The following is a 25,219-nucleotide window of genomic DNA, read 5'->3' as shown; positions in this document are numbered from 1 at the left end:
ATGCCTTCTCAAGCTTCAGGCTAAGGTAGACAGAGGTGACCATTTTGCCCTACCTGATTTCCAAGCTTGAAGTCTCCGGGTGTGAGCGTGGGAAGATGGCCTCATGCGGGAATTATTTACGTTTGCTTTTATTTTTCTGCCCAGTTTGTAGTTCTGAGCTTTGCCTCTCTCCTTATTCCCAGGAGCGGGCGGTCTTCACAGCAGATCTCACTGGCTGTTTCGTTGGCATAGGGTGGCTGCTACTGGAAGCTGAGTGCCCCTGAGGTAGCATGCTGGCACATGGACTTCCTTTCTTTGTGATCTCTGAGGCACTTGCTCTGTGGAAGCCTGGTGGAGGGGCTCACTCTGTGGACAGTGTGGCTCGGACTCACAGAGAGTCAGGAAAGGAGACAGGAAGGGCCTGATGAGAAACTGCCCATTTCATGCGTGAAACAAGTCTCCCCAGGGCCAGCGGGGGATGCTGGGGTCCGGTAAACAATGATGGAAGCCTTTGGGCATGGGAAGGGAACACTCTGAGCATGTCCTTCCTCATTGTAAGAAGCCCACAGTAGCTGCCCATTGCTGCTTAGGGTTACACATTGCCTTGTTTCCCTGATGCTCCAAGAACTTCATGTTTATCTCACTTATCTGCACACTCAGAAGTGGGAAGCAATGGGCATTATTATTGCCACTGGCAGATAAGGAAACTGGGGCACACTACAGGTGCAGTGTGGGGGTGGAGCCCAGGCTGAGAACACAGGTCTGCCCCCAGCTTGCAGGGCATACTGATGGCAAACCTCAGATAGACAGATGGACAGTAAACAATCAGGGGGTCACCGCCTTTGGAACACAGGTTTCTCCGCTAGGGCATGAAGGGGACCTTGCTGTTCTGGTGTTAGGCTGGTCTGGGGGCTTCCGTGGTCATGGTAATAATACTTTAGATTTCGTTCCCCCTTTCCATGTTGGGTAGTGAGTAGAAGGTTGTTGTCATATTTTTCTCTACTCTTCCCCACACGTCTTAAACACTGGTCTCTGAAGTGGTTCAGTCAATAGAAAAAGCATAAGATGGTTGTTCATAATTAAGGCATTTTAACTTCTCTGTCGGAGAGCATGGCTTTCAGGGGTAAGAAGAGGCTCATGGGGCAGCAGAAGGATGGTATGCTTCCAGAGAGAGGGAATCAGTTGGCAAAGAACCAAATCACAGAATTCCTCAGTCTTCCTACTTTTAATTTAATTTAATATTTTCACATTTAAAAATTACTGTGTGTGTGTGCGCACCCACACCCACCCACCCACACACACACACCCTACAGCACAGTCAGAGGACAACCTCAGAAGTCATTTCTTTCCTTCCATCCATCATGTGAATGTTGGAGACTGAACAAACTCAGTTTGTACAAACTGAGGACATTATGAAAGTTTTCCTAAGAACCGTTCCTAGGAGGAACAGTTCTCGGGGAGGACTCTCGGAGAAGCGGGTCCCCAGCTGAATCCATCTTTCAACCTCAAAGAACTCCTAGGGGTCATTTCCCACTACGCAGAATTGCGGAGCTGCTTAGCTTGCTCAGGAGGAGTGGGACCATTGTGGAGATAGAGCTAGTGTGATAGGCTAAAACCTGACCAGGATGATAGTCCCACCCTGGGTGTGCCCAGGGCCTGTGTGTTGTACTCTAATGAGGGGTTGGGCCAATAGTGACGTGCTTTTTCTTCTTTTTTTTTTTTTTAATGAGGTGCTGTTTTGCATAGATAAATACTATGATTGTAATGTGGGAACCAAATGGCAGGTCATTACGCACCAGCACCCTCAGAGGTGAGATTACGGATTATGAAACCCTTCTGCTTCAGGCCTGCTGCTGGACCGTGGGAACTAGGAGGTGTCTGGTTGCCTGGGCCTCAACCTGGGCCAACTGGCTTGAGGCCCTCCTCCCAGGTCATCACCTGACAGTGGGCAGGGACAGGAAGCTTTCCTCTCTATGGTTTACCTGCGATTCAGACTCCCAGGCTGGGCAAGCAGAAAGGGAGAGACTGTGGCTTCCTCTGTTGTCCCACCAGGATGCCTGGTCTGCCATTAGTGAGATCAACACTCTGCCCTTAGCATTATACGGAGCTGACTGGGTGTCGTAAGATGAGATCTGGGGCTTCTGGGGCTGTAGAAGAGGGGTCCTCAGCAGTCCATGTGTGCTGAGGGTGTGTGTGTGCTATGGCTGGGAGGAGAGAGAACACAGGGAAAAGAAAAAGAGAAGAAAATGGTTGGTTCTGCGTTTGTCAATAGACGCCTAGCTAGGATAGCCAGAAGCAGATGGTGGAGGTGGGTGGGTGGGTCCTGAAGGAACCTTCTGTTAGAACAGCCTGGGGGGGGGGGGGTGTTGAGGATTTAGCTCCTTGGTAGAGCGCTTGCCTAGCAAGCGCAAGGCCCTGGGTTCGGTCCTCAGCTCTGGGGGAAAAAAAAAGACAAAATAAGAATGGCCTTGGAGCAAATTAGAGCGAGCTACAGAGAGATGGAGGAGACCGTGGAGCTGGCGCCAGCCTTCGAATCCACAGAGGATGCTCCACTGTGCACACTAAAGTGGGACTTCATAGTTACGGGAGGCCGACCTGCGGAGGAACACTGCACGCATGTGTGTGCTTTGCTGTACCCCGCCTTTTGTCAGGTTCTGCAAAGAGGGAGAGAAGAAACACCGCTGAGCTTCCAAGAGGTCAGATCTTGGAGATAAATACAGCCAAAGTCAGCACTGCCTTAGGAGGGAAGGACACACGTAGACAGGGGTGGGGTGGGGAGCGGGGGAGCCGGGGAGCGGGGGAGCGCGGGAGCGCGGGGGTGGGGGGTGGGGTGGGGGGGTGGGGGGGTGGGGGGGTGGAGCGGGAGTGACTGTGTCCCAGCTGTGGCTAAGGTGGGTAAGAGCACTCCCTGTAGAGCGCATCAGGGACAGGCAGTCGCTGGGGCAGTGTCTAGCAGCCTAGGCTGTCACTCACTCATTTAGTCAGTTTCTAACCACTCAGGTGCTTAATGATCATAACATCAGCTCTAGGAAGTGGGACTCAGCTACTGGACTCCATCACATCCCTGCCTCCACTTCCCACCTTCTTTTTGCTGTTGTTTTTTTCAAGACAGGGTTTCTCTGTGTAGTCCTGGCTGTCCTGGGACTCTCGGCTGTAGACCAGACTGGATTTGAACTCACAGAGCTCCACCTGCCTCTGCCTCCTGAGTGCTGGGATCAAAGGCGTGGGCCACCACCTGGTGTATTTCCCACCTTCAAGTGGAGCAGCTGGAGCAGGAGCAAGATGGGAACTGAGAGAGTCAACTTCGCTCTTTCCAAAGTCTTGAGGCTCAATGGGCCACCTCTGGGCAGGACCCAGACATATTTCACGGTGTGGCAAGGAGCATTCATGATGCAATCTAATTATTCTGGGCTGTTAATGAGCTAAGTGCTGTATCTTTATTATGCATCAAATACTGGAACACATGAGGCACCTACCAGATCTCAGGCCTTCCCCACAAATGATGCATTAAAATCACGATTCTAGAGAAGCTCATAACCTCTACTTAAAAGCTTCTTCAGTGACTTGACCTTAATTGATCAGTAAAACCAAACATGACTCTTCTACCAGAGTTCTGTCGAATTCCGTAGTGGAGGATTATAATACTCGTGTTTCATAGCACCCAGGAATGTCCCTTTTGTCCTTTTTCTATTTATTCTCACTGTAAGGAACTTCTATAGATGTTCCCCACACCACCAATTCCAATATTTGAAAGGAACTTGAAGGAAATTATTCAATAGAAATGAAAACTACATTCTTGTGTGTTTTTTGTTCTTTTATTAAGTTCTATTTTAAGCTTTTAAGTTAAAATTTTATTTGATATTCATATTTATTTAATATTAATATGATTGGATCCAATCTACCTCTCCAGTTCATTCATTCCTCTCCAATTCTTCCCCTATCCCTGCCCCACTCTTCCCTCCCGACTTCATGTGCTCTCTCTCTTATACCCACTGAGTCCATTTATTGCTGTTGGCATGTGCAGGGGAGGGGGACCATCTACTGGAGCATGGATAGCCTCTCAAGGGCCGAATCCCTGAAGAAAAGTGACGCTTCTAGCCCAGGAGCTAACAACTGCCAATAACTCCTCAGCTAGGGGCTTGACTTCATGAACTCTTCCCTCATTTATTCTGGAACTCTGGATGGCTAGATCTTGTGCAAGTCTTGTGTACACAGTCACAGCTGTTATGAGTCCATGTGTACAACCGCTCTGTTATTTCTAGCGAATACTGCTTTGCGACGGACATCCATCCCCCTATCTCTTAGAATATTTCCATCTTTTCTGTGATGACCTCTGAGCCTTGGAGGGAACGCTTGGGATACAGATGCCTCATTTACAGCTGAGGACTCTCCTATATCTCCCATTCTCTGCATGTTGGTCATTACCATCTACTGGATAAGAAGCTTCTCTGATGAGGGTTAAAGATGCACTAATCTGTGGCTATAAAGATAAGCACTCAGGAGACAGTTTATTACTAGGTCCATTTAGCAGAATAACAGTACTAGGGTCTCCCTTGGGGTCTAGTACCCAGCTAGCCTTGGGCTTCTGGCCCAATTAACAGTGCCAGGCATAGGGTCCATATATGGAGCAGGGTTTTAATGCAAGCTGGGTAGTGTGACTAGCCTCTGGGTTAGACTCAACCTCTGAGTTTGGTTGAGAGACCTCTGCCTCAGTGAATAAAGTGGAAGAGTGATGAGGAAGATTCCTGACATCAACCTTGTGCCTCTACATGGGCATGCATAGTTGCACACCCAGGCACACCCACACAAATGGGAACATGTGTGCGGCACATACACACCCCTTATACGCATAAAACAAACAAACAAACAATTTCTAGCTCAGCACGGGGAGAGCTACAAAAGAAGATGAGTACATCTGTATGTGGTTGTATTAGTCCTTTGTGTTACTATAACAAAATACCTGGGGTCATATTACCATATAAAGAAAAACTGTATTTAATTTACTGTTCTGGAGACTCAAGGGCAAGGAGCCAGCATTAATTAGCTCGGCTTTGGTGAGGACCTCATGGTGGATGGCATCAGAACTGTGGGACTGTGTTGGGGGAAGGAAAGATAACATCACCAGACAAGGGCCCGTGAGAGACCCAGGCTGCACAATCTTTTCCAAGGACGTCCCATGAGGCCCTGCTGCTTAAGAGCGCCAACCTCACCTCATATAAAGGAGAGCAGCGGCGTATTATATAACCATTAGGAACGCTAATGACAGTGCTTTTGCAGAATGGGGAAGTGTTTTTAATATTGTTGTAAATGGAAGAGGTAGATATAAATAATGAGAACACCTTGCCCATCAGCAAGGTTGAATGCTGAAGGCTCTTTCTGAGAAGGGCCATTACGGTACAACGCTGGGCTGCAGGACATTTCATTATTTAAAAATTAGCAGTCTGGGGATACAACTCCATTGGTAGGGTGCTGGCCTAGTCCTCACCATGCCCCAGCAAGGTGATGTATGCTTTCATTTGAACATGGAAGCGGGAGGATCAGAAGTTGAAGGTCATTCTTGGCTCCAACAGTGATTTGCAGGCCAACACTGGGATAAATTAGAGCCTGTCTCTAAGTAAATAAACAATAAAACAGAAAACGAGGGCCAGGTGGTGGTGCATGCCTTTAATTCCAGCACTCGAGAGGCAGAGGCAGGTGGATATCTGTGAGTTCAAGGCCAGCCTGGTCTGCAGAGTGAGTTCCAGGACAGCCAGGCCTACACAGAGAAATCTTGTTTCGAAAACAAACAAACAAACAAACAGAAAGAAGGAAGGAAAGAAGATAAAAAGAAAAATGAAAACCAAATAAACAAGCTCCAACCTTCCTCCAAATTAGCATAATACTGCCTGTAATTTTAGAGCCTGCTACAAGAGGAAAACAACCCTTCCAGACGTCAGCATAACTCTTCACAGTTAGCGATATTCCCCATCACTCTAAAGTCCTGATCTCAAAATGAAGGAGGGGTTCTGCAGGCACCTAAGTGGCTTTACCCCGGTATTTAAGGTGTGGGCTCCTGGACTTCACCTCCCTTGCATCACAATCCCTGGCGCTGCAACCCAAGAGTCAGGAGCTGAGGCAAGCCTTCCGACATCAGGATGCACATTCATATTTGAGGACCGGTGTTCTAGAAGTTCTCAGAAACATCCTGGAAACACAAGACAAGAGGGCAAATCAAGTTGCCAAATCTTCAAATTTACTAATGTTAAAATTTTTACCAAAAAAAAATGTTTTAAGCAAATCTTCTGAAATATACTCAAAGAATATGTTCTTTGTTAACATCTGGTTGCGATCTGCCTGAAGATGTTAGTAACTATGCATTAGGAATGTTTTAGTACTTGATCTAATGTATTCTTTATGATGTTTTGTAAACACATTCTTAAGGAAAATGAAATATTTTAATTAAAACAACACATTTGAAAGAAAAAAGAATATATTCATAAGAAGACTGTATTTAAGAAAATAGAATTGTTCTGGGCCTTTGAGTTATTGTCAAATTTAATGTCCCATCAGTGACTGTTCAGCAAAATACATTCACTGAAAATGTTCATGGAGAACTTAGGAAACTGTAAGTTTTAGTGATTCAAAGAATTTCTATTCAGTAAATGGTTCCTTTGGGGGTGAATTGACCTAGGGTCCTCCTTTTTTGTTTTGTTTTGTTTTGTTTTGTTTTGTTTTTCAAGACAGGGTTTCCCTGTGTAGTTTTGGTGCTTGTCCTGGATCTCACTCTGTAGACCAGGCTGGCCTCGAACTCACAGAGATCCGCCTGGCTCTCCCTCCTGAGTGCTGGGATTAAAGGCGTGCGCCACCACAGCTGGCTAGGGTCCTCTCAATAAGCCCAAAGTATCGCAGTCCTGCTGGGACTCAGGAGGAGGAAGAAGGGTTGGAAGGATGCAAATAGATCTCTCTCCCTCGGATGTTCATCATGGGGTCCTAGGAAGGCCCATGGTATTTTTCTCTGTTGCCAACCAGTCAAGTCTGGAGCCTGCCAGCCATTTCATCATGGGAAAGGGCAGTCAGGCTTTTAAAGATGTGCTCTTCACACTTGAAAAGGGAAGGTATTGACTCACATTCAGTTGGAGAAGTAGGGAGAGACTGTGGCCTTAGAGAAAGCCCCTGGACTTCTGACAGTGTCACTTAGAGATGTGAGCTTCTCCCGGTGATGTCTCTACGTGCTGGGCACCCCTCCCTGCGGTTGCTATAACTTTGTTCTTTGTGCAAAGCACACATGATCACCACACTGGTGAGCAGCTAGTGAAAGAACCTTCCAAAGGAGACGGTGTCGATGCCGTCAGTCACTGCCAGCTTCAGATCGTCACTGGCCTTATCACGTCTCATTCACTGAGTGCTTTCTGCTAAGAGTCAATTTCGTCACCAATGTCACTCACTCTCTGTGATTCACACAGCAGCCCTACAGAATAGGTATCATCGGCCATTTGTAAATGGGGAAACGGAGGAGATAAATTAAGTGAGGCTGTTCAGTAACTCTGCAGTTGGCATGACCTTTGGAACTGGGCAGCCTGGCTTCAATGCTCCTGCCTTCTTTAGTTAGCAAGAAACGCTCAGGTTTACTGTCCGAAGCCTGCCTACCACTGATGGATGAATGCGCAGGGAGAACAGAGCATTAAAAGATATTTATGGGCCAGGAGCTTGTAACGGATGTTCGGAGCGGACCAAAGGAATTTAAATGTGCTCTGGGTTTTGGAGATCTCAGCAGATAAGAGCTAGTTGGATGTAGCTGAGTGGTAGAATGCTTATCCAGCACCATAAGGTTCTGCGTTCTATACTAGCACCACAAAACAGACAGACAGGCAAGCAAAATAAGTCCCAAGGAACTCCTCGGGGGATAAGACCCTGAGATGGGTGGACAACGTCAGATACGAGCATGAGTTTTCTCTCTAAGGTTGCCAGGGAGATTTAAATCTGAACTTTAGGTAAACAACAACATTTTAATGTGCCCATGATCCAAATATCACACGGGATATAACTTTTTTTTTTCTTTTTTCTTTTTGCTGTTTATTGGAATCAAATTTGAGCAGGAGTCTGGTGACGTCATCTGCTAAATCTAGCCATTCAGTGTCTCTGGTGCGACAGCCCAGAACTCAGGCTGTATGGAGAGCACAGAAAGGAGGCAGAACTCCGGACTTAAACCATCTAGTGACTTCAAGGCATCCTGTGGCCTTCCTGTTAGAAGCTCCCTCACCCACGGCAGCTTCACCCCCACTAAGTTTATAGGGGTTTCCATTAGACTTGAGCTCCTGTTTCAAATTCAGATACAACGCACTGAAGCTGCCGTTTTAGCCTTCGGGCTTTGTGCCCCTGGGAAGCTGTCTTTTAACTTGGCATTCAAAGCTGCCATCCTCCTGGCTATGAATTCTATTTCTCTGGGTCCTCCCACAGCTCAGTCACCTCCATTTCTGGTAAAAGTTTTGAGATCCTCTAGGGAAAAGCCCTTCACCAGTGCTAGACTACCCTGAAAAGCTGGCGTAGCTGTTCTGGGGTTCCCAGCAGAGCCACCAGACAAGAAAGGTGCCGCCCAGGCATGTTGGAAATGGAGACTGTCCAGCCTTCTCCTGGGACGGGGAGGGATGGGGCAGGTCCATGGGGTGGGGCCAGCAGAGGGGAGGAGTCTCCTCCACCTCAGGCTGAGTCTGGTTCTCTTGGCTCCATCTGATCTTCCTGCCCTGGAGAACAGGGTGAGGTTGGAAGCCAGGGAACCTTGTGGAGTGGCCTGGAGGGAAGGCATGCCTGGGTGGTACAGGCACCGTGAGCAGGGAACACACTGACCCTCGGCAGGCAGGTGTGGGTCCTTAGTGAAAGCAAGGGTTTGGAACCCGTGTTGATGAAGATCTTGGGCGAGGCGAGTGCTACCTCTTCATGCCTCTTTGCAGGGGAATGAGGGAAACTTATGGAACTGACCAAGATCACTGTGCACATGGCGTCTTACAGGAAAGCCAGCTGGGTGGCTTAGACCACTAGTTGACCTCTAGTGGAGGTCTTATACCTGCTAGTTGACCTCTGCTGCAAGGTGACTTGAACTTCAGGGGTGAGAATGGGGAGGCCCCCCACACCTACCATTCATTCTCAATCTGCCCACCAGCCTTTCCCACGAGAAATGGACCCATTGCATCCTCACTCACCATTTCCCAAGGGCAAATCTGTATCACCCTAAAGTTTTTATCCCCGTCACACAGTCCTGCCAGCCATTTCCCAATCTTCAGGGCCTTTGCCTACACATGCCCCCTGTATGTGCCCATTCTCAGGAATGTTCTAACTCCATCTGCTTCTTGGCCTGGCAAACTCCTTATCAACAAGATGTGCTCCCAAGTTACCATTCCCGAGAAGCCTGCCTCCATTGACACCTTCTTAGGGTTCTCTTCTTTCCCTTTGCTCAGGAGTGCTTATATAACCTATTTACAAGGAAGCCTTATGCCCCAAACCCTGTGTGAGACTTTGTATTTAGTCCCTTATTCAGCTTGGGCCTCTGGAGCACTCGGAGTCTACCCAGAGCCTGAACTTTCTCGGGCAGCCGAGACCCAGTTCACTGGTCTCTCTGCAGCTGCCCCAAGAGTGGCTGCTGACCAAGCAAATGTGGCCAAGCCAAGGCACACACAGCACCGTCTGGGACCAGCTCTGGATCCTTTCTGAGGCCGTAGGTTCCTTCCTTCTCTCTGGAGCTCTCCCTGGCCCAGAGTTGGACTTTCTTGCTCAGTCAATCTACTGTTTCTACTTGCCAGCAACTTGGCCAGGCTGCCCTCCTCAGAGGCGGAGGGGTGGGGTGGGGTGGGGGTGGGGCGGCTTGGAGTGGCTTCTTCCTGTGACTGTTGGGGGAGATGTTCCAGTGGTATGGAGAGAGCTGGGGAGGAGGGCCCAGGAGAGGGCAGAGAAGTAAGAGATGGGTAGGGGGAACCAAGGAACCCATGAATTGCTCCCAGCAGAGGTTCTCAATGAGGGGCAGGCATCCTTTACTAATGTCTATAGAAAAATGTTTTTTGATCATACCTGTCAGGGGGAAGGAGTTCTGTGTCGTCTAGGGTTGGCTCTGAGTGCACAGGACGGTGCCACGATAGGAAATTTCCAGCCCGAAGTGTCAAGTCCTGAGGTTGAGAATCCCTGCTTGAGAGACGAAGGGCCGGGGTCAGGTAGAATGTAGCACTCTGTGTTGAGAGGTCGACTCAAGTGGTCTAGGAGCAGAGGGCAAGCATTGTTTTCTGGGCACATCTGCAGCCTTCCATACACCGTCTTTGTCACTCACACGGTGCCCAAGTTCTCTGCATTGACATTGTTCCTCACTGTCCCTTGCCATTCCCACCCAGCTCCCCCGTGGGGGCAGGGAGGAGTGAGAGGGTGATGACGGGATATCAGATATTGAAAAAAAAAACCTTCTATCTTCCGTTATTTTATCCAGATCAACTCACAGTTCCAGAGGGACAGGGAGGCAAGGAATTTGTGATCTTTATTTTAAAATACGTTTTGTATAATGGAACATTCTATTTCTTTACATAGTTATAGAATAATAGCATAGGCCACTTATTTTGAACCAGGAGTTGTCACATACATTATTTATATATCTTGCCAGATAGTCTATTCCCTGAAAACAAAACAAAACAAAAACAAAAACGAAACACCAGACTTAGATACTGATATAATTTGCCTAAGTCACAGTGGTAGAAATAAGTACTTCTTGTTGAGACTGGAACCAAGACTTTCACCCCCAGAGCTGTAGTTAGAAAACTCGCAAGCGTTGCCCACACAGGAAGTTCGCGTCCTAGAGGATTCTTTAAATGGCCAGTAACTCAGGAGCTCCTGAGTCTGCGCTGCTTTGGGGGTGGGGAGGTGGGGGGATAGGACGAAGCTTTACCTGGAGAGGTAGAGTTGGGGCAGAGCCTCTAGGAGAGCGGGGTGTTACGGGAACCTGCTTCTCATGAAGAGGTGATTTAACAATCACTGTAGTGAGTCAACCTATAATGCTCCCCTCCTCCTATGTCTTACGTTGGGGTGACCTGCCAAAGCATCCCACCCCTGAGGTCAATTAAGCATCCTAAAAGGGAAAATGGGAACCCTATAAGAGAGCATTGTGCCCACCCCTGAAGCTTCCAGTAGGTCTGGCCGGTCCATGGGCTGCTGTCTGCTGTCCTGGAGCTCAGAGGCACAGGAGGCCTGTAAACAGGAAATGGTTAAGTAGGAGCAGGTGGAGCACTCCATGCTGAAGCAGGGCAGGAAATAGCTGAGCGGATGAATGGACTCACAAGAATGCCTGCCTCCTCCCCAAAGCCCTGGCGAAGCCAGGGCCACCTTCTTCTCCCAGCCCCCTGGGAGATGTGCCCAGCCCAACGTGCCCTGGCCCTCAACCGGCTTCCCCAGTTCCACCTGAAGGAGCTCAAGGAACCAGGAAGTTGGGAACTGTAGGGCAAGAAGAAGGAAGTTCCTCCTTGGAGGGCTATGGGTCAGGCCTCCTCCAGGCCAAGGGTGTGAGGGGCTGCAGGATGTGAGCAGACTTGATTTTCCTCTACAGTTCCTTGTTCCCTAGAGAGCATTTCACACTGGTGGGGACTCCCCAGAACATTCTTCCCTACCTGGGGGGAGCATACAGCCCTCCATGTCCTGGGTCTGGGCAGGGGCCAACAGTGCAAGCTTCTTTCCTACCTCTCCCATTTGCTCCTTGAAGCTAAGCCACACTCTGAGGGCTGCCAAGATCCTTGCTGGAGAGTGGAGGAGCCTAAAGGTCAGAGAAGTGAAGTAGCTCCCCTGTGAGGGGGTACTTGGCTGGGTGCCCCTCTCCCTTCACAATGCTCCCCAGGGCTTCCTTCCACATCTCAATGAATCCACCATTTAGAAAGTCTTTCTTGGGTTGGAGAGATAGCTCAGAGGTTAAGAGCATTGACTGCTCTTCCAGAGGTCCTGAGTTCAATTCCCAGCAACCACATGGTGGCTCACAACCATCTGTAATGAGATCTGGGAGATGTGCCCAGCCCAACGTGCCCATAATAAATAAATAAATCTAGAGAAAAAAAAGTCTTTTTCTCTACTGCAGATCAAGCCAGTGGTATTCTTGGTCATCTCTGGACTCCTTTCTCCTGGGGACTTAGGGCTTTCCACATCCCTGTTATGAGTGGACTTGGTCTCTGCAGAGTAGGTGTCTAGTTGATCTGGTTTTGAAGTGTCCTTGGTAGTCACTAAGGATCCTGGAGTATCTAAGTGTGTACCCCAGTTCAGATTGCATCAGCAGGCGCCCTACCTTGGGCACTGGATGGTACACAGGGACACAGAGGCAGAAGTTACCTGTGTCTGGTGCTGTGACTTGCTGGCTGCCACCTGTCCCCTAGCACCAAGCTCTTGGAAGCAGCAACTGTGCAGTCAGGACCACGGCTTTGGTCTCAGGTGTCCTTGACTCCTACTTGAGCAGGGCAGCAATTTGAGGGAAAGCATCTTGGGTCACAGGTTTCTCCATGCACAACACAGGTTATCTCAATCACCAAGTACTGAGAGTAACAGAACTGTATTGAATATTATTCTATGTGTAGTATGCATTGAAATGCAAGTAGATTTTTAATCCATGGATGGGCCCGTTTAATACCAGCTCAACCCCAAGAAGACATACTGATTATCTCTGCTTCAAAGACAAGGAATTAAGGCCCAATGAATGGAAGTCAGTGTCTACTTGTAATCACAGTAGTGGGTTCCCGTTCTCTGAATTGAAGCGTGGGCAGCCTGGCTCACTGTAGGGCTGCTATACTGTACTGTTTGTGTGAGGCGACTTCTGAGGAGGCCCTGGGAGGCAGAGCCTTGCAATGGAGGCCAGGTAGAAACTGAGCACTGTAAGCGCATTGACATTCCTGGAGGGTGAGCCGTACATCACAAGGGCCTTCAAGGTTTTAGAGGGCCTTTGTTCATTCTATGCCCTTGTCCTGAATGTCCATAGGAGAGAACATGGACCTGTAGAGGAGGGAAGGCCTTTAAAATAGTGCTGGGAGGAAGATCTGAACCATCTGATTTCAGAACTTGCTGGAAAGCTTGGGTGATCAAGACAGTAAAAATGATGATAAACGTGATAACGTAACAGAAGGGAGAGTGTGAAATACATCTATACATGCAAGGTTGGGAGGTCTGTGTGTGTGTATGTATTGTGTACATGTGTGCAGGTACACATGTATGTGTGTGTGTGTGTGTGTGTGTGTGTGTGTGTGTGTGTGTGTGTGTAGACCAGAGGTTGGTGTTGGAATCTCCTTCAGTCTCTCTCCACCTTACTTTTTGAGGCAGGGTCTCTCACTGAACCTGGAGCTGACTAATTTGGCTCTACTGTCTGGCTAGCAAGCCCCCGAGGTCCTCTTAGCTCCAGATCTCCAGCTCTGGGAGTCACTGTTCCAGGTTTTTTTTTTTTTTTTTTTAAACATGGGTTCCGGGACTCGAACTCAGGTACTCAAGCTTTCATGACAAGCACTTCACCAACTGAGTCATCCCCCAACCCCCTCAGTTGAGCTTTGACAAAGAAAAAAGAGAGTTCAGTGAAGAAAGAACTTTAAAAAACAGCATTGGAAAAGTTGGATATCTATATGTGAGGAAGACGTGACGAAGAAAAGGAGGAGGGGAAGAAAAAAGGAAAGAGGAAGGGGAGGAGCAGGAGGAGGAGGGGCAGGAGGAGGAGGAAGGGGAGGAGCAGGAGGAGGAAGGGGAGGAGCAGGAGCAGGAGGAGGAGGAAGTCAGTAACAATATCAACACTGGACTACAGTTAAAAATGATCAAAATGATAACTTGATATAAAAAGACAAAAACACAGAGAAAGTATAAAAGAAAAAAAAACACCTCTGAAAGTACAGATGAAGGACACACACAGGAGATGATCTTGTGATTTGAGTTAGACAAGAATTCTTAGATATTACACTGAAAACAAGTCCACAAATTTGATAAATTTGATTTCATCAAAATTTAGAATCCACATTAAAGAGATAAAAAGACAAGCCCCCGACTGAGAGAAAATATTTGCAAAAACTCTATCTTGACCAAGGATGTGCATAAACAAAGACCTCAAAACTCTGCAAAAAAATGTCTAATTATTAGATAATTGAATATAACCCTTCACCAAAGAAGAAACGAACATAGGAAGAGATGTTCAACGTCATTAATCACAAAATTGAAATCATAGTGAAAAGCCACTACGTATCTTTTGGAGTGACTAGAAGGAAAAAACATTAAAAACAAAACAACACGTACACACACGTACACACACACACACACACACACACATACACACACACACACACACACGCACGTATACACACACACACACACACACACACACGCACATATACACACACACACACACACGCACACGCACACGCACACGCACACACTCACTGGGCTGGTGAGATGGCTCAGGAGATAGAGGCCCTTGTCTCCGAGGCTGACCAGTTGAGTGTGATCTCTGGAACTCAGTGGTGGGAGAGAGAAACACTTGCAAATCGCCCTCTGATCTTTACACATGTGCTGCGGCACACACGACCCCTCCTCCCCATAAATAATGTTAAAAAAAAGAAAAGAAAAAAGAATATAAATCATGATATATCAGGAGCTGGGGACAATAAAAAAAAACAACTGGAATTCTTGTACATTGGGAGTCCAAAATAGTACCCCTACTTTGGAAAATGGCTTGGCAGTTTAATATAAAATTAAGTGCAAAGTTACCACACCCCCAGAAATACGGTTTCGGTGTTTACTATGGGGAGTGAAAACTTAGGTCCCCATAAAACCTTGTAAACAAATGCTGATACTGGCCTTCATCATACTGGTCCCAAACAGGATAGCTCAAAGGCCCCCAGTTACTGAATGAACAAACTGTAATGCCTTTGTGTGGAACAGTGCTCATGAATGAAATGCATGCCTGATATGTAGACTAAAACAAGTAATTGGTGTGTTAGGCAAAGCAAACACAGCCAGGTGAATAAATGCCACACAACTCCATTGAAAGGACATTTAGGAACAGACAAAACTCTTGTTGGACAGGAATTCCTCAGCAATTGTCTGGGGGTCTGTGCTGGGCAGAGCTTGACTGACAAGAAGCACTGAAGAACTTGGGGTGAAGGCCATTGTAATGGTCACATGATTGCATGCATTTATTTGTGAAGACCCTTAGAACAAGAGTTTACTTATTTATTGGCTTAAGATTTATTTTTAATTACGTGTTTATGCGTGCATGTGCATTTGGGTGCTGCAGAGGCCAGAAGGCGGCATTGGATGCCTCTGAAGCTGGAGCTGCAGGTGGTAGTGAGCCACCTGACATGGATTCCGAGAGCTGACTCAGGTCCTCTGCAAGAACAGTGTGCGTTCTTAACCACTAGGCTGTCTTTTCAGCCCCAGAACTATAGTTTAAAAGTGAGTAAATTTTAGTGTGTGCAAATTCTGTCTCAACAAATGAGTTTGTAGACACACACACATACACACACACACCACAATACAAATACATCTGAGACATGAAAAGGAGTTTAATATCATTAATCCCTGAATTGAATTTCCAAGTTAATATCACAGTGAGAAACCACTGGACACCTTTGAGGGGGAGACCCCCCTGAGCCATTGCCGATCATCACCTCTCTCGGCTTCCAAGTCCTCAGCCAGCTCCCACAGAACCTAGTTTGTGGTTCTCCACAGCCAAGAAGGGAACTAGTAATAGTTAGTCCCTTGTTGGGGCTTTTTAAATTAACTTCAAGTGCTCTGGACGTTGGAGCCCGCCTGGGTTTCCTGGTGGCTTTGCCCAGCAGGTCTGCGTAAAGAGGATGATTAGACCACAGGCCTGAGTACCAGGTGCTTGGAAGGGTCTGCACTTGACTGTATCTCCCGAGGGGGAGGTCTTTGCTCCTCCCCTTGGCATTGTGATTAAAAAGCCCTTTGGAATGAAGTTCAGGGCTGGTGGGTTGAGACCCAGGTCCTCCCGAGGCTATTCTGTGTTTCTGTCTTTCCTTTCGTTGTCGTCTAAGTATCTCTTTCTAGCTCATATTTCTCACCTCTCCCTACTCAAGAGTACCCTGGGTCATAAAAGTGGCGGCTGGTCCGCCATACCTGGATGAGCACCAGGTCAAGGTGAGGGGTTCTCTGGCAGAAGGAGAGATGGGGAGGGCATGGGAAGGGAGACAGTTTCCCAGGAGGCTGGAGAAGGGCGGGGTGGGAGTTAAACCTTCGGTTTGGTTCCTGGCGCCTACTCATCCTGACACTTGGGGACAGAGACTAGGTGCCCCACAGAAGGCACATGCCCTTAGTTCCTCCAGTCTTTGCTTTTGGCTTGATCCTGCGAGCCTTCCCTCCCAACCGGGCGGTCCCTCCTGGACTTCCTTCCCCAGGACCTCCTCCCTGCCTCTTGACTCAAAACCCAGATAGGCTTTGGGATTCTTTTTTAAAGGCAATTAAACATAAATGGACTCTGGGTTCCCAGCTTGGTCCATTTCCACTTCTCTGGGCCTTTTGGGGTTCAGATTACCCCAGGTGTTTCTGTCTTGCTAGAGGCTTCCTGGTTAGTAGGAACACTGGTTCTATTCCAGGAAGCATCATGGAGCGGTTCTGGTGGTCTTGTCATGCAGATGGTAAGGAGGGAGAATATTGACTGGGGTCCTCTGCTTGGACCCCATTGCTAAGAGTTTCCCCATGCATTGCATTTCTAAGGGACATCTTCCTGAGGCGTGAAATGCAGAACAGCCTTTCAGGTGACCAGAGGATTTGGGAAGACACCCTGAGCCATGATCCTCTCTCTGATTCATTCTTACACTGTGTACACCACTTCCCAAGGTAAGGCACCCACAGCTGGCCCATGAGTCACCCTCAGGCTCCCACCATTCTGACGGAGCTCTGCTGTCTAGCAAACGGAGGACAGTAACTCATGAACAGCGTGGGTGTGACACTAGGTGACAGCAATGATTGACAGGCTGGGAGCTGACTCACCTCTGCAGGCTTTGAATCAGACCAATGTTATTTCCTTTGGTTTCCAGTGGGCCAAGCCAGATTCCTCAGGATACCTGTTGCTGACTTGGGGCTTTGGTGGAGCATGATGACTTGACGGGTGAGCCTGAGGCCAGTTAGAGAAAAATCTCACTGCCCATGAGATTGTGCTGTGGGAACTGAGGATTTACAGATGGGCTGGTGGGACAGAGGGACAGAGGAGGCCCACCTGGGTGAGGGGGCTTAGCTATGGAGCCCAAGAAGAGGGGGGAACATGCAGTGTTAATAAGTGCAAATAAATTTTGGTGGAGGCCCAGACAGTGTAGAAAGAAAAGATACAAACAGAAGAAGGGTGGGTTTCTCTCGGGCCTCTCCAAGCTGCATGGTTGCAAAGCAAAACCATGAAAGGAGCCTTTGGAAAGGCTGGTGCTGGATGTCTGCATTACAGTTGTCTTGCAAGTGACCTGGAGTGAGACCTGAGCAGGCTGAGCTCACTGCCTACGGCTGGCAGACAGCAGGATGTCTGTGCAGGGCTGTCTGTCCACGGGCTACCAGTAACCGGGGGCTTCCCAGGGCCCAAAGGCTCTCTGCAGATTCCCTGGGGAGGCTGCTTGGAAAGGAGGACTCCAGGGAATCTTCTTGAAGGCAGCATGGAGTCTTCTCTCTCTTCCTACGCCCCTGCCAGTGTCTTGAGCTTTACCTGTTCAAAAGAGGGTGTGGAGGGCTGGGGGGTGGTGGCACACACCTTTAATCCCAGCACATGGGAAGCAGAGGCAGGTGGATCCCTGAGTTCGAGGCCAGCCTGGTTGGTCTACAGAGGGAATTCCAGGACAGCCAGGGCTGTTGCATGGAGAAACCCTGTCTCAGAGCACAAAATAAAACAAACAAAAAAACCAAACCAGAAGAGGGGGCATGTGGAGACAGATATTACGAGGACGACTCTCGGGACATGCCAAGATGCCAGTGAAGAGAAGTGGGGAGGCCTTTGACAAACCGCAGGTGCCAGTCAGGGGGGTACTCCTGGGAACACTGCCAGGCCCCATGTGACTGCTCGATTCTTTCCTTGGGTCCCTCATCTCTCTGCAAAGAGAGAGACTTCTCTGCTAATCTTGTAGGGTAGAGAAGTGAGTGATTCCTGTGGCAAGGACTCTGAGAGGAGAGCCTGTCCTCCTCAGTGCTTGCCTGGGGAGGAGAGGCGTGGTAAGCAGAGACAGTGGCTGACAAGAATATGTGAGGCCACCAGGCTGGCAACCCGTCTCCTGTGCCCCTTCCGGTTTCCCATGCTTTATTTCCTACCTGCTCCAGTCCAGTCGCCCTTTTCTGCGTTTCCGTTCTTTTGGTCGTTCAATGGGTCCTCTCTGCAGTAGTTTCTCTGTAGTTCTGAGCTAGCTGGCCAATCGACCACCACCCGTGGTTGATGTCGCTGGTGACGTTGTGGGGGCTGTGTGCTCGCCATTGCAGCCTCTGGAGGGGACAGACCCCTAGGACCTCCTCTCTCATGGTTCCGGGAGTGTTCTTCGGCTAAAGATATATATCTGTTGGGCAGTGCTGAGGACCCCATGACTAGTTCTGTCTCCACGGTCCCTAGTCTTTTCTGCTTGTGTGTCTCCTGGAGGGCTTGGTGAACACCGCAGAGGTAGAAGGTGCCACCTCGCTGCAGCCTGTCCATTCTGTGTCTAGTCAGTGCCATTGTGATCCTCGGGCTTATCACTGGTTACCTTGGTGACCTTGGTGGAGGCACTCAGAGCACTGATCCTGGTCTATATAGCTCAGGAGTACAACTTGGATCTTATCAGGGTGATACTGGGGTAGTAGCGTGGCAGAAATGGTGGGTTCCTAGACTTGGCGTTACAATCTCACCCATAACCTGCCCTTCCAGCCTGCTCTCTTAATACCTCCATCCACATTCCTGAGTGCTAGACGCGCTGGTCTGGGCAACACCACCATGACAGCCTTTGTCCTTACTGTTTTCCTCCACTCAGAATACACTTGTCTACCTGCTAAATTCCCGTCCAGTTTCCAAGTTCAAATTAAGATGCCTGAAGTCTTCCCTGGATCCTCATGGAGAGGTTAGTCACGGTGGTTACACACTACCAGCCTATTTATGGGTGATGGGCTTTTTATCTTGTTTCACTGTAGTTCATCGCTGGCTCTCTGGTCTCATTCTCCCCACATACAGAAGGTGCTTAGGAAGTTCTGCAGATGCTTGACCCTATGTGTGGCAACTTAAGTGAACCTGGTGACAAGGTGAGAAGAGGAAACACAGATGCGACCCTCAAGGGGTAACTACCCCTCTGTCTCCCTCTCTATCCCCTCAATGACGGTTAAGATGTTCCCCAAGGATGCCGTACCATCTGCCCTGCTTCTCCCAAGGACCGCTTCATGGGCTGCTTGCTTGTGGCTTTTCTGGGAACCAACAGCAGCACTTGCAGGCTTGGCCGGGACTTAATGACTGCGGAAGCTTGAGAATCAGGTCTGTGTTAAATCACGCTAGGAGCCTCACGTTTGCAGTGAGATCAGAATCTCTCAAGACACCGCGCAGAGGAAGGATCTGCTCTGGGATGGGGTGGTGGAGGAAGGACCTGGCGGATCAGAAAATCACCTGTAAGGACTGAACTGAGGTGGGGCGGGAGTGCACAGGATGAGATGATGACCCAGGCTGTGGAGTGAGAGAATGTGTGTGTGTGTGTGTGTGTGTGTGTGTGTGTGGTGGAGTTTCTTTGTGAGGGTGAGGGGAAGCTGGGGTCCAGGGACTGGTTCAGGTCTACGGTGGCTGAATATTAAGTGCCAGAGGCTTAGCAGTTAGAAGCAAATAAAGCAGGAGGCGAAGGAAGCTCAAAGTAGCTGGGACAAGAACCCCCCCTCCACCTCTGTCCCCCTCCACACACACACACACACACACACACACACACCCCCGCGCAAGCTAACAGACTTGGGGATGACTTGGGACACAGCTAACAGCCCCCGAGGAAGGAAGTGGTGACAGGCCTTAGGATTTGGCTAGTGCCAGTCGCATAGGCCAGGAGCAGTGGGGAGGACCCCCGGTGCCCCCTCCCGCTTCCTAACAGCGAAAACCTCAAAAACAGGGGTGATGTGGATCCTGGCGTTTGAGCAGCCCGTTTCCCCACCTTCCTTGTGGGCAGTTTATATACTAATAGCCCACCGCACCCCAGGAGGGGGTGAATGGGGGATCCATTTGTTTTTCCAGAGTTTGACCTCGCAGGAAAACTCTTACCCCAAAAAGTGTGGGTTTAAGTGAAAGCATAAATCAGCCCCTTTGAAATGCAGAAGAAGCTTGGGGAAGGCCCCTTTGATATGCAACTTGGAACCCGGGCACTTAAAACCTGGGTTAATTCTCCCACTTTATTGGAGGCAGAGAAAGGGAAGAGGAGGAAACCCAGGGCCAGTCATTAAGTCTGGGGACTTGAAAAGCCTGGGGCAGGAGCCTGTGGCTGCAAAGACATCGGGGAAGCAAAGCGGCCCTGGGAAAAGCGACCCAGTCCTAAAGCACTCTAATCCTGGTTCCCACCCAGACAGATGAGACGCAGAGGGTGGAGAAGGGGGGGCGGGCAGGCATCAAGGGGAGGGGCTCCAGAGGATGGGGGGCGGTTGCTACGGAAACGGGGAGGGCTCAGGGTAGGAGAAAGCCAAGGGCTAAGTTGGCAATTTCCTGAAAAGAGCTGAGAATGCGAGAGAGTGTGGGTCTCATTCACTGGGCATCGAGTGTTTTCAGAGGTCTGGGGGCTGTGGCCCCTTGTGGGATCCAGGGCTATGTGGCTTGCCTGTTACCTCCGGGCAGGGTCTGGGACCTTCATTAGAAACATCTGTGGCTTGCTGACCTCTGTCACAGGGCGGGTGGAGGGGGAATAAAGCCAGGAGAACTCTGTAAGATTTTCAGACAGGGGTGCGGTCCTGAAGATGCAAAGCTTTCCTCCACCGGACTCCCAGGAGGGGAGTCTCGAGGCCATTTGGTGCTGGTGTGGGGACTGCACATCCTGGATTTTCCAAAGTGTGCCACTCTCGTCCCTGCAAATCTTAGGCGCCTCAGCCCGCATCGGGGACAAGCAGCTGCAGGAACTTTATAGGGGAGTTGCTGAGTGTGCTGGCGGCCAGCCCTGAAATCTCCTCACCATAGCTCCCTGAGGCTGGCTGGGGCGGGGGCTGTGCAGCTATGAGATGAGCTGAGCTGATCGCCACCTCTCCAGCTCTGCAGACTCCAGTTTTATTCTGGTGGATGGGAAGGGTGGAGGAGGGGAGCCGAGTAAGTGAAAGCTCGACCCTCCAGAGTGGGCCTCTTATTTCAGTCAGGCTTAGGGAGAGGGTAGCTGATGACTTTTTGCCAGCACCCCACCCCCCACCCCCCATCTCCCTCTGACCTTTGGGCTCTGAATTCTGGTGAACACATTAGTCTTGTCCTGACATGAGCCCTGATTCTGTGGACTGGGGTTTCATACACATAGACACCTACACTCAGAGCCAGCTTAGGATCAGCAACAAGAGAGTCCTAAGCTTCTCAGCACATGTCCTGTCCCGGGTCCTCTCTCCTCATGGACTCAGGACCGCACCTCCACATGAAGAAAGAATAGAAAGAATATACCCACACTGTGACTTCTCCTCACTTGCCATCTGGGACCCAGCCTGGATCCTCCAGCTCCTTTCCAGTGTCATAGCATGGTTATAACTGTATTCCTCAATGGGTTTCAGACTATGGGAGTAACCAGCTTCAGCCTCCTTTGTTCCAAGAGAACTGAGAGCAAACCCCCCCCCCCGCCCCCAAGACAGGAGTCGGCTGGTACTTCCCACTAGGACCCGGGGAAGAGGAAGGCAGAGGGACCAGAACAGAACCCAGCTACCTCTGGAGCTACCGCCCCGGCCAGCCACCGGCCACCGTACGATCTCGGCCTCTGCGCCTCCTCACTCGGGGCCTTGCCTTGAGTGGTCAAGAGGAGTAGCTCCCTCACCTGCGTTCTCCTACACCAGCCAGCACAGGAATTGAAGATGGTTCCCGGAGCCTTCACCTAACACTAAAACAGCAGCAGCAGCAGGGTAATAACTGCTGGGGCTGAACTATGGAAGCTATGTATAGAAACCGAGGGAGCCAGGCTTCTAAAGTGCTAATTTGGGGGGAGAGTAAGACACAGGAGGTCATTGGAAAGCCCCCCCCCCAAGGGAAAGGAATGATGGCGGGAAGGATGGGCCGGGTGCAAAGTCCAGAGAAAGGAAGAGGTAGAGCCAAGGCGGCCCCTAGGTGGTGTCTCTCATAACCAATCTTGGATCACATGAGTGAAGGCTAAATTCAAGATGTCTGAGGTGTTTCTGGGAAAAGACTGGTGGTGATAGTATACGTCTGTGTGAGAACAGGATCCTGTCTGTGTGCGTACGTGCAGACACACACACACACACACACACACACACACACACACACACACACACACACACGCTACAGGGTAGGCCTGTGCCAGCAGTTACTGCGTTCCTCATCACCCAAACCCAGCCCACTTTGCAAAATGCTTTCTCATGACTGGCCTGCATGTTCTCCTCTGCTGCACCCTGCTCATTTCTCTCTACTTCCTGCAGCTGAGACCCTTTCTTCCCCATTCTCTTTTAAAGCAACTGTATAAACACCTGCATTTTATTAATGCTGCCTGGAGCTGGGGCTGGGCTGGGCCCCCTCGGCTCTCACCCCCACCCCATGCTCAGTGAAGCAAAGCACAAGGGTTAACCCTGTGTGGCTGGGTTTCTGTCCCTGAGATGTGGGTCCCCATGAGTTCAGAAAAGTGTCCAAGCTATGGAGGGGTAAAGGTCTCAATAGTTACTCAGACTTTCTGGCAGCCCAGGCACCTCCCTTCCCTTGACGAAGCCTTTGGCCTGTTTCTCCTATTACTGTCCCCAGTGTCTCTTGCCAGTAGACAAGGACATCATCCTGTCTCGAAAGGCATCCTTCTTCGAGACAGTCCTCCAGCCTGGCCCTTTAACGACAGAACAATGAAGTGAAGTTAGAGGCCGACCAGGACTAAACAATTCCAGAAAGAAAGAAAAAAATTGCTTTCTCCTTTAAAATATTTTAAATAAGGAAAGCATAAAGAATATAAAAATGTCCCATAATCCTATCACCCAAAGATCCCCACTAGCATTTTTTTTTAATGCCATACAGGCATTTCTTTTTTAAAAGAAGTATGGGGGGGGGGGCGGAACAGTTGGCTCATGGGAAGCAGTCATCAGGACTTAAGTTCAGAGCCCCAGCACCCACTTAAAATAAAACCCAGGTATGGTGATACATACTGGTAACCCCAGCACTAGTGAGGGGAGACAGGCAGGCCAGAGGTGGGGGGCCCTAGCTAGCCAGTCTGGCAGAAACAGAAAGCTTCATGGTCAGTGAGAAAGACACCAGCTCAATAAATAAGGTGGAGAGAATAAAGACATCTTAGCATCAACCCACATGTGCCCACACGGGCAAGTATGTCTGCACCCCAGTGCACGAACACACACACACACCATTAAAGATATATGACTCTTCAGTGTGTCACCCCCCCCTGCACAGCTGCCCCCTCCCCTTTCTCCCTCTCTCTTTTTGAGACAAGGTCTCTTTATTATGTAACTCTGGCTGTCCTGGATCTCACTATGTAGACCCAGATGGACTTGAACTCACAGAGATCCGCCTCTGCCTCACAAGTGCCGGCATTAACGATGTCCAGCACAATTGCTTCTCTTAAAGACAGTGACTGTTTACAGTTTCTTGTATGTGATCCCAGAGAAATGAGTTGCTCATAATTAAATATCAGCCCAGAATCCTTCCATTTTAACACAAGGAGACCCGGTCATTCTTGTGGGCAGCTTTGTATCAGTCTACAAGACAACTGTGCCATCGTTTAGTTGACCAGTGGGCGTAGAGGTAGCTTGTGATTTCTTCTCCTTTTCCTTATTTTTATTTTAAAGGTTTTTTTTCAGCCAGATGTGGTGGTGCATGGCTTTTATCCCAGGACTCAGGAGGCTGAGGCAGGCCGATTTCTGTGAGTTCAGGGGCAGCCTGGCTGATACAGCAAGCTCCAGGCCAGCCAGGGCTACATAGTGAGAACTTGCTCAACAATAAACAAACACAAAGTTTTATTTTTTAAGTGTGTGTGTGTGTGTGTGTGTGTGTGTGTGTGTGTGTGTGTCTGTTTGTCTTTCTCTGTCTGTCTGGCTGTCAAGAAGAGGGCACTGGATCTCCTGGAGCTGGAGTTACAGGCAGTTGTGAGCCACAAATGTGGGTTCTGGGGACTGTACTCTGGTCCTTGACAAGAGCAGTATGTGTTCTTAACTACCAAGCCTTCTCTCTGGCCCTCCAGCCCAGATTTCATCTCTTCTGTGACATTTTTGACTGATTCAGGAGCCAGCCCATTCTCTGCTTCACATTTCCTTAGTCTTTTTTATAAATGGCACCAAATTCAGACATTTTAGGTGTTTGTTCTATATGTTAATTTTTTTGAGATGGTCCCATGTATTCCAGGCTGGGCCTCAAGCTCACCATGTAGCTGAGGAAAACATTGAACTTCTGATCCTCTTGCCTCTAACTCAAGAGTGCTGGGATTATAGGCATGCACCATCATGCCCACTTTATGGGCTGCTGGGGATTGAATTCAGGGCTTTGTGTATGCAAGACAAACCCTCTGTCAGCTGAACTACATCCCAACCTCAACCACTCCATATATTAGATCTTAAAAGAAAAAAAAGTTTTTAAGACAGGGTCTCACTTGCTATGTAGACCAGAGCTGGCCTTGAACTCACAGAGATCTACCTGCCTTGGTCTCCCCAGACCTAGGATTAAAGGTGTACTGTATCATGCCCAGTCTCCACATTCGATCTTGATATGAGGATGTATTCTGAGGCAGTACTTTTCTCTTAAATTTCATTTTCTTGTGCAATTCGACTTCTAGGTGTCTACTCTGGAGAACTGAAACCAGAGGTAGAGATTTGCACAGCCAAGCTCGTGGCAGCATTATTCAGAGTACCTGAAAGGTAGAAACAACCCAAGCGTCTGTCAGCTGAAGGCTGGACCTAGTCAAGCATGGTACACACACACACACACACACACACACACACACACACACACACACACACACACACAGTGTGATTCAGCCTTAAAAAGGAGAGAGATTCACCTTGAGGATGTACTAAGTGGAAAAAAATTTAGTCATAAAGGGACACATTCTATGCGACTCCATATGAGATGGTCTGAGAGGTCAAAACCATCCAGACAAAGAGCAAAATGTTGGTTGCCAGAGGTGGGAGTGAGGGGGGA

The 25,219-nt window shown here is 49.2% G+C and overlaps 2 long non-coding RNA genes across 2 annotated transcripts; one reads left to right on the top strand and one right to left on the bottom strand.

Moving 5' to 3' along the window:
* Positions 1-5,825: 5,825 nt before the first annotated feature.
* Positions 5,826-11,355, bottom strand: LOC119089062. The gene is made up of 3 exons (XR_005092910.1): positions 11,101-11,355; positions 10,018-10,128; positions 5,826-6,163 (listed from the first exon to the last, which is right to left on the bottom strand). It is a non-coding gene; the product is annotated as an uncharacterized LOC119089062 (long non-coding RNA).
* Positions 11,356-18,693: 7,338 nt separating this feature from the next.
* LOC119089061 lies at positions 18,694-19,411 on the top strand. Its single transcript, XR_005092909.1, has 3 exons — positions 18,694-18,766; positions 18,921-19,007; positions 19,118-19,411. It is a non-coding gene; the product is annotated as an uncharacterized LOC119089061 (long non-coding RNA).
* Positions 19,412-25,219: the final 5,808 nt, after the last annotated feature.

This window comes from Peromyscus leucopus, chromosome 14 (genome assembly GCF_004664715.2).
Source record: "Peromyscus leucopus breed LL Stock chromosome 14, UCI_PerLeu_2.1, whole genome shotgun sequence".
In the NCBI taxonomy this organism is placed as follows: Eukaryota; Metazoa; Chordata; class Mammalia; order Rodentia; family Cricetidae; genus Peromyscus; species Peromyscus leucopus.
This window is presented reverse-complemented; position numbering and strand designations above follow the sequence as displayed.